At 38.0% G+C, this 9,306-nt stretch overlaps 1 pseudogene; it reads right to left on the bottom strand.

The window, feature by feature from the left end:
* Positions 1-1,783: 1,783 nt before the first annotated feature.
* The window catches only part of LOC101580295, a 36,372-nt pseudogene continuing 28,849 nt past the window's right edge, over positions 1,784-9,306 (bottom strand).

Below are 9,306 nucleotides of genomic sequence, written 5' to 3'. Positions count from 1 at the left end.
AGAGAAACACAGATCCTGGTTTTATATATCATATTTTTCAAAAGAATAGATGATCTTGCTTCTGTGAAATTAATTTTTTCCCCTCTGGAAGAAAACAAAAGTAGTTTTCTGTAGATGAACTACAAATGCTGCCATCTAAATCTGGCCTACACAACAGAATTTTAACTTCTGTTGCGATGTGTATTATTGTTATTTCAAGGTATATGAACATTTCAGATAATTTCTGGGATGTAATATATTTTCCAGATTACCATCAAGCTCCAGAAAATACATAATTAGACATTCAAAATTTCTGCTACCATTAATAATTCATTTTACTGGCTACCAGTCTCAGACAGGTTTGTAACTTGTCTAGATACGTTCTTTCCCTATGCCAAGTGGGCTCCAATCCAAGTAAGAACTTGGAAAATGTTTATTTTAAAGGTCAAGCATTAACGAGTGCATATTAAATCAGAGTTGACCCAAAGAGGTATCCTGTCTGTTAAATATGCAGTAAACCGCAACCTCCATCCATCCAGGAAAGTGCGTCCTCATTTATGGTTTCACCCTTCTGAACTGTATAAATTTCCCAAATAAAGAAAACGAAAAGACCAAGTGGGATTGCAAAAAGTGTTCTTAGAATTTCTCCTCCGTCAGTAATTGATTCCTCAGTACATCTACATTTGCTGCAAAGTCTCCCTGGAATCACCATTAGGATGAACACCAGGTGGGCCAGTTGCCTCAAGAAGCAATCTGTTCAATACAGAAACTATAATTGTAAGCAGAGAAATGGATACATTCTCCCTGACTTAGAGTAGTCCTTGCTAAAAATAAAGGAATATGTTAGGCAAGAAAATTTATTTTCTCAAATACAAAAAAATCTATGTGAAAAAGAAAAATAGTAGAATGTCAGCAATCTTTTTCTAAATCAGAATAACAAAGACAGTTGGAAGGTTATCTCAAGTTGACAGAAACAAAATTGCACACAGTCAGATGATTTGAAATTACTGATTTATAATCTTGATGAATTTTTCTGGGAAAACAATCTTACTTTTTATTTTTCCAAAATTTTTATTTTGTATTCCTGCAATATTCATTTACATCATATCATTAATAAATTACCTTTCTCTGAGGGTTATCTCAAGCCAGTTATATGACTCACATTAAGGATACGACAGTGTCTAGGAATTCTTTATTCTCCCCAAACAGTATCTTAATGCTATCCTAAAGAGAAAAGGATGCTGAATTCCAAGGACTTCCCAATTGGCTGTCTACAATAACCATCATGTGAGAAACAATCAAAATCACCCCTGCTGCATCAACTTAGTTGTCCTTATTGTATCATGGACAAATAAAAATATATCTTCTATTACTTGTTTTGATACACGAGTAAGTTTACATTTTTTCTGTATTTTAGGGAAGGGTCTACAGGGTTTTCAGGGTCTCACTACGTAAATCGGACTCGTAGTGACACTCCTGTTTACAGCTTCCCATATTCTGGGATTATAGATGTGCGCCACCATGCCCAGCCTCAATCACCCTCTCAGCGAGCCCGGGCCCTGGCATCTGCATAAGTAGGTGCTTTAATCCGCTGAGTTATTTGGCCGGTCTTGTAAATTTACTTAAAGTAAGTTCAGTCATGTATTTAAAAAAAAAAGATTCACTACACCTTGTTAATAGAGCCCTTCCTGCGCACCTGCAGGCAGCCTATGGCCCCATCCAAGCACTCAATGGTCCTGTCCTCCCGCGACCCTGGGAGGTGGTCGCAAACAAAACCATTCATGCCTGGATGAGGTGGAGGATTTCACATAAAACCTTCATTAAATGTCTCTGAAGGAAATCCTGGTACTCCAATTGAATAGAATCCCCTATTGTTCTTTTCTTGATTTAAATTCTGTAGCTCCTGAAAACTTACTTCAATCTTGTTGAGCTCAGAATAAACAGTTACCAGGGATTCCACAGACCTATAAAGGTTTATCAACAGGCTTTTTGTTTCTGGCATCATTAAGACGACAGTAAAGTCAGATGTAGAAGTAGACATACCCAATCCATAATCTGGCTCAGGGTCGGAGGATGTATTCCAGGAAGAGTCACAGGAACATTCTCGCTGCACTTCAGATAAAGGAAGTACAGATACTGGAGAAAGAGTGTGTATCATGGGCCGGGATATCCTTCAAGTGAGGCAGAAGAAATGCCTCACTGTATGCTGAGCGAAGAATGCCATTTAGGAGGGATGCTCTCTGAGGCATCACCAGGCATGGGTTGGGAACTGCCGCAGGCTCTTGGGGCTTCTCATTTAACTCGGGATTGCAGTTGCTATCTTCAGGACTGAAGCCATTTCAGAGAATTTCAGATTGCTCTTTCATTTTCTCATCTTGATCAGTATTAGTATAATCAAAAGCTGACTCCATATTGATATTAATTCCTTGAAGCTTGTCATCAATAGTCAAGAAAGTCTTTAAGCAAGCGCAAGTGACAGACTTGGGAACGTCCTGGACCTGCTGCAGGCACAACTGCAGCAGCGTCTGGACACTGGCTCTTTCTAAGGTAGCATCCATTAAACCAGGCACAAGCTGTAGGAGAGTGCATGAGTCTGGAGAAGTTGCACTAGGCAGTTCCAGGGATAGAACGCGGGCTCAGCTTTAGCTCTTCCCAGGAGTGCTGCTGTGATGTCCCCAGTTGGCGTGAGAGTCAAGCGTCCACTTAGCCAAAAACTTAGGGAGCTCTACCTCAATGTGCTTTTCTGAGCCACTCTTTAAGATTGATAAAAGTTGTTCAGATGCTGTAATTTCTGGCTGTAAACTTCCTTCAGTTTTTTTTTTTTCTTCTTCTTAAAATTCTTCTTAACCACCTCGTAGTCCTGGGATCCATATCCACATCCCTGAGAAGTTTCCCGGTTTACAAGTGGGGCATGGTTTGAGCGCCTGAGTCCTGAGCGCGTGGCAGTTTCCCCAGAGCTGCAGCTCATGACGACATGCAACACTTGCACGGATCCACAGTCAGGCACTTTCCATGGAGCACGAACAGGTGTTCTCCATAGGATCACAGCTGGCCACTGGTCCCTTGTGGTAACTCTTTTGCAGTCTGTAGAGTTTAGAATTTGGTGTTCCATAGGGAAAGGCACCCCTTAGAAGCTGGCAGTGGAGGTCCTGGGACTGCTACATGATCTTGATCCAGGGCAGTGAGTGTAAGCCATTTGGAGTAACATCAGACACAACAGCCTTAAGCAACAGTGATGTAACTAATGTCTGATTTTTTTCTGTGTCTCTCCGATATGTTGGAATCAAGCTTTCGTATACAAGTGTCAGAGCTTAACGACATTAAAGAGACAAACTTCTGATCCATATAAACAGTAAAACTCAGCGTAACAGATTTTTCTTCTCATCCAGGGTAGAGAGTGTACTTGCTTAGTTTTCGTGTGTGGAACATTTGTATATAAGCACAGTGATTTCTATCTTTTTCAGTAATAAAAGCCAACACAGAATACCCAAATACCACAAAAAAACTTGGTCTACTTGATTACTTCTCCATTGGAGAGAACGGTTTGGTTCTTCTGCTGGCGTTCTGTGAGTCAGGCCTCGTGGCCATGGGCAGCGCCGCCCCTGAACAGCACCACAAGTTCTGCCCCTTGTACCGGAAGCACCCTGCACACCTCAGCTGTCAATGTAGCTTTAAATACTTTATCCAAGTTTACATGTTCCTTGTTCTATATTCTCAAAACCTTGTTCTCGTGTACAACATTATGCTCTCCAGTTTGAAAACTGCCCACACCTGGGCATGTTATAATTTGACCTTATTTCACTGACCAGCCACCCAAGGGTTTCTGATCAGAAAGCTCAGAGAGCATGACAGTTCTGCTTCTGTTCGTCACTAGAAAATGGTCTGTTTTGACACTAGACACTGGGAGTGTCGGGCTTCACACCCAAGGTTACCTCAGACAACATGAACTCTTTTTCCAAGGCTGCAATTTTGCATGCACCTCAAAAATATATTTTCAAAGAACAGCATTCAATATGAATTCTACTTCATTCTGAGACTTGACTTAATTGCCTGTATGGTAATACTTAGGAGTTGCCTAGTGGCTACCGCACTATCACATTGGATTATGATCTGCTTGCTTGTTTGCTTGATTCTTTTTGGGGTGCTAGTTTTTCCATAGTTTCATGTTATCACGGAAAAGTGTACATGATATTTACCATCATAACCAGGGCCGAACTGAGTATTTGTTTGCATTAAGTATATTTTTCTTACACTGCCATCACTATGCATCTTCAGAATGCTTTTCAATTTGCTACTTGAAAGCTTATTATCATGTCATGGTATCTCTCAACTTTATCCCTTCTCCAACACTGAACATTTCCATTTTTCTTTATGTGTATAAGAAAATTTTGTATCTGTGTATTCAAATGGCTAGGATCAATATACAGTTACATTCTCTTAATGAACAGAGGGATTTGTTCTAATGGTGTTTGCAAGTAGGATATCATGTCCGCATCTTGTACAGCAATTAACCACTAGGAAGAATGTATACAATGTGTTAATTATTGAAACTGTCTTACCAGTTTGGTTTGAAACTGTCTCATTGCTATTGTTTCTCAATAAATTTATGGAAAAAAAAGATATACTGTTTAGGAGAAGAGGGTGAGAAAGTTGAAAGTTCAAGTAGAGCTGAATTACAAAGAAAAGAAGTAAAGTAGTTGTAAGTGAAGAAGAGAATAAACAGAATCTAAGATTAAAAGGAAGCCATCAGACAGAAAACTGTTTAATCACACTATTTGATAAAATGTTCATTAAATAAAATAGAATTACAAAATGAATTTTTGAAAAAACTGAAAAAAAATATTTCAGATTCATTGAATCATACCATATACGTCTTTTTATATCTAGCTTTTTTCATATAGCATTATGTCTTTAAGGCAACTGTATTTTGAAAAACTCACCTCTGTTTTCCTAACACCTAACTTACCTCTATTTTTAGAGTATAAGAATACTTTCCTGTCTCTTAGTTGTACTAAGTAGCAAACTCTAATGGGAGGTCCGGGATACAAAGTAGACAGATAGCGACTTTCTCTGATGAAAAATGGAGAGGAAAATTGAAGATCAGCAAACCAGAGCATGCGGCAGCTCTGAGCACTGATTCTGAGATTTTTTTTTTTTCACAGAAGAACACGGATCCTGGTATTTTAGCACGTGTCAGAACTTCTTCCCCTTATAAGTGAGACAAGAAAGTAATTGCTTTCATTATTTTGCTGCTTGTTTTTCATGTGCCTATTGCAAATCTGCCCCTCATTCTCTTCACTATCTTACATAATGTTTTGTAGTAAAATATTTTTATTTCTTTTCCAAAGTGTTTTGTACCTAACCTGGATCTATCCTTTGTAATTTCTATATGGATTATGTTTGATATAATAAATGCATATACTAATTTGGATTGACGCCTGAATAATATCAGAAGCATACAAAATTGCTACTCACTTCTGTATCTCTACTCTTTTCAGTCACTGATGTTGCAATGTGACATTTTTATACATTGCGTGTCAAAATTTTTTTTTTTGATACCAAGGATTGAACTCAGGACCCTGCACTTGCCAGCCAAGCACTTATTTTATTGAGCTATCTCCCTGGGCCCATGTGTCAAAATATTAACCAAGAATTTCAGAGTACACTAACCTCAGAGAAAAAAATGTGTAGTCATAAGTAACTAGCCACTAGATCTTATAATGCACTATTCATTCGTTTGCCGAGTTCTTCATTAGTTTTGTTTAATATGGCTTCCAAGTACTATCCATTACTTCTTATTTCCACTGGAAAGATGCCATTTTTGCAGTATATGTCTTTATTTATTTATTTATTTATTTATTTATTTATTTATTTTTATGGAACTGGGGATTGAACTCAGGCCCTTGTGCTTGCCAGGCAAGCGCTTATTCCACTGAGCTATCTCCCCAGCCCCCTGCAGGATATGTCTTTAGTAACAGATCTCATCAGCTATTTTTGTGTTTTGGAGGGAGAGGAAGAGTCTACAGGGTGTTCAGGTCTCACTACTAGATCAGACTCATAGTGATCTGCCTGTTTCCAGCCTCCCAAGACCTGCATCACTATGCCCAGTCTCAATTATAGTCTCTGCGATACCCAGGGGCGGGGCCAGCTCAGCAGGCCCAGTGATCAAAACCCCTGCCCCTGAGACTGTTTGCAGGGCACTTTAATTCACTGAGTGATTTGGCAGGTTCTTTTTTTTTTAACTGAGGAAATCTTAATATTTTTCAAGAATACTTTTGCTGAATCAGATTCTTATCTGGTGTTTTCTTTATTCCTTTAGCACTGAGTTTATCTTCTAGCCTTCAAAGATTTCTGAAAAAAGGTCTGATAACTTTATTGAGGCTTTCTTATACCTAGTGACTATTTTCAAGATTCTTTTTTGTCTTTGATCTTAAAGAATTTGATTGCTCTAATTTAATCTTAAAGAATTTGATAACGTGCTTGCTCTAATTCTACTTAAAAATATTCTTCCTAGAGTCCTCTGAAATGAGGACAGTCTATGTTCACGTTTTTCATAAAAATAGGTCATTATTCCATGAAGCAGTATTAATGTGACAACTATAACAATCAAAAACTCTTTAATTCCCTTTAGTAAGAGCATATTTTATATTCTTTCTTTTCTTTTTCTTCTTGGAGGCTGTCTTTATTCCTTAGATCATCCACAGTTCTGAAGATAAAGTGGCCCTAGGTCACTACTGAGCCATGGCATTCCTTGGAAAAGATAATCACTGGCTAATGTCCCCAGATTATATAATTGTTTTTAAATGTCCTTAATATGTGACTTCCTGAAGGACAGCAAGAAAAAACGTGAAAGAAGGTCATGGTGCTGGTACCGTAGAGTCTCTGGAAGTCAATTCTGCTCAAGGAAGAAGGATTTGTAAAAGCAGAGAGAGACCCAGCAACAGTGGGTGCTCATCTATGTGTCTGCTGCTTTGACATCAGACACAGTAAGCCGTACTCTGAGCACAGATAAGCAGATTTTAGAGTGTGCTGTACTTGTTCCTCACAGCTCCGGAAAGCTGTAAGGGTAGGCCTAGTTTGTAACATAGGCACATGCGTGGCTGTTGCTCATGAGGCTGATGGGAAAGGATGCATAGCTGTTAATGTACCAAGAGCTGTTCCTAGGAAAATGCAGAAACTTATTCCATTATTATCATTTATCTTAACTGATTGTGTCTCAATCATTAGGTATTAAATGAAAGCCTATTTAATAATAACTATTTTATTATCAACGTAGTTTCTTAAATTTTTTGGAGACGCAAAAGAATGCTCAGAGCTATATATTTCAGTGTTTAATATAATACAGATAATATTACATAATGTAATACAGACAATCATATATAATACAGTTTATCTGTAATATAAATATGTACAATAAGTGTGCAGTAGCATTTACCTTAGTATGGGTTCTTGGCCTACAGTGACACTATGCCAAAATAGATTTATTAAGGTCTATTTAACAAAACCTAATAAATTAAGAAAGGCTTGACTTATTCAAAATAGTTGGAAAATTTTGTGAGATCTGTTTCCTGAGAAACTTTCCAGTTTTCCATGAAGAACTCACACCCATGTTACTGATCAACAAACTGGCCTGACTCCTGTCTCTGTAAAACCTTTTTTCTTTATTTCTATCCTATATATTTCCATAATAGAGCAGGAAATGTCATTTATTTATATCCCTCTATATTTCTGTATAATTTATTAAAATATAATTCCCAAAAGTTCAGGAAATATATTTGTTATTTTTCTCCATGACTCATCTCTCAAGAACTCATAAACTACTTAACTATGTAGACAATAAATGAATCCAGATTTCTCTTTAGACACCATATCAGAGTTTCTGCCCATATCAAAGGGAAGCAAAAAGCAATTGCATCTAATTATTTTTGCATTTAGTGTTGGAAGGTTCAACTCTACAGTCCAATCCTTGTTATGCACTGTCGCCTATCTAAACTTGATCAAGTACTTGGCATAGTTATATCCTCACTGTACATAGCCTGTTTTTGTTTTTGTAGTAAAGCATTGGGTATTTGTTTCCTCTGGTCCTACTTTAAAATCCTGGGGAAAGGTCATTTACCCAATCTATATTCTTTACTAGTTCTAAGAAAATGCTTCAAGTTATTGGAAGCCAGACAAACCAGTCTCACATCTATATTTACTGTCAAAGCTTAGCAAAATATTTTCCCACCTCCAGCTATTAAAAATCTGGTGTTCAGCCCCTCCTTGATGAAAAGGCAGCACCAACTGGTACCCATATATTCTGGGCTGCAAAGAGTTATTCTGGGTGACAGAAATTCAAGCAGGGAGGATCAGAGAACAGAATTTTGAAATAAGAAATACTTGCAAACATTCTCCCTCTGCGTGTAAGGTAAGATGAAATTTCCCTAGACATGGCCAGGTGTATCCAAATAGCTCTTCTGAAGACTATGCTTTGTCTCCTCCTCAGTCTTCATCAGGGAAATACTGATTGCAAAGGAAGAGTGCTTCAGAAAGCTGATGTCTTAGTGGCTTAAAGGATGGAGTGGAAACCTAGAGATATGGGCCAACTTTCCCAACAGTTGTATCCAGTGTGGAAAGTTGATCCATTCACTGCCATCTTATTTCACAGCTGTCAAATTAAATGTTTATACTAAAAATCTGAAATGTCCCCCAGTCACAACATCTGGAAGGGTGTGAATATTTTAATCAAAAATGTACTTTGACATATAGTCCTTTTATTTTATGTCTTGTGTACTACGCTGCCTGCTCCGTAAAAATACTGGCACAAAATGCAATTTCTGAGATTTTATGTTTAGAGCATGGCTGATAGAATTATTTTGCTCGCCCACTTTGGAAAGGATATTATAAATATTAGATTGTGTATCTATGGTTTTTGCAAGACTTGTGCAGAACTTGCAGCTAAGGGTACCTGGAGGGAAACACTACCAAAGCTACATGATCTGTCTACTGAAAATGTAAATGTAGGCCTCTAAGGTAGGGGACTCTGGGTGAGTGAGTGTGTTAAAATATATTGAGAAAAGCTTATACTGTTGTTGGAGGAATAATGGTTTGGTTTGCCAATTACAGTAGAGAGGTGGCTGGCTTGTTTTCTGGTTCGGTTATTGAAGTGAGCTAAGAAATGTAGGTTTGAGTAAGATCACATGAATTAATAGGAAAAGATGGTAATAGATGACGACCTTAAAAATCAAATCACAGCCTGTCAGCAGGGTGATGTGACTTCAAAACCTTTTTTGAAATGACAGTTCTGGGCTGCAATTTGTATGCTGCCCAGGGATAAAGCATCTCATC

The sequence above is a fragment of the Octodon degus genome, unplaced genomic scaffold (assembly GCF_000260255.1).
Source record: "Octodon degus isolate 3935 unplaced genomic scaffold, OctDeg1.0 scaffold00162, whole genome shotgun sequence".
In the NCBI taxonomy this organism is placed as follows: domain Eukaryota; kingdom Metazoa; phylum Chordata; class Mammalia; order Rodentia; family Octodontidae; genus Octodon; species Octodon degus.
Note: the sequence above shows the minus strand (reverse complement) of the source record. Positions and strands in the feature narration are given on the sequence as shown.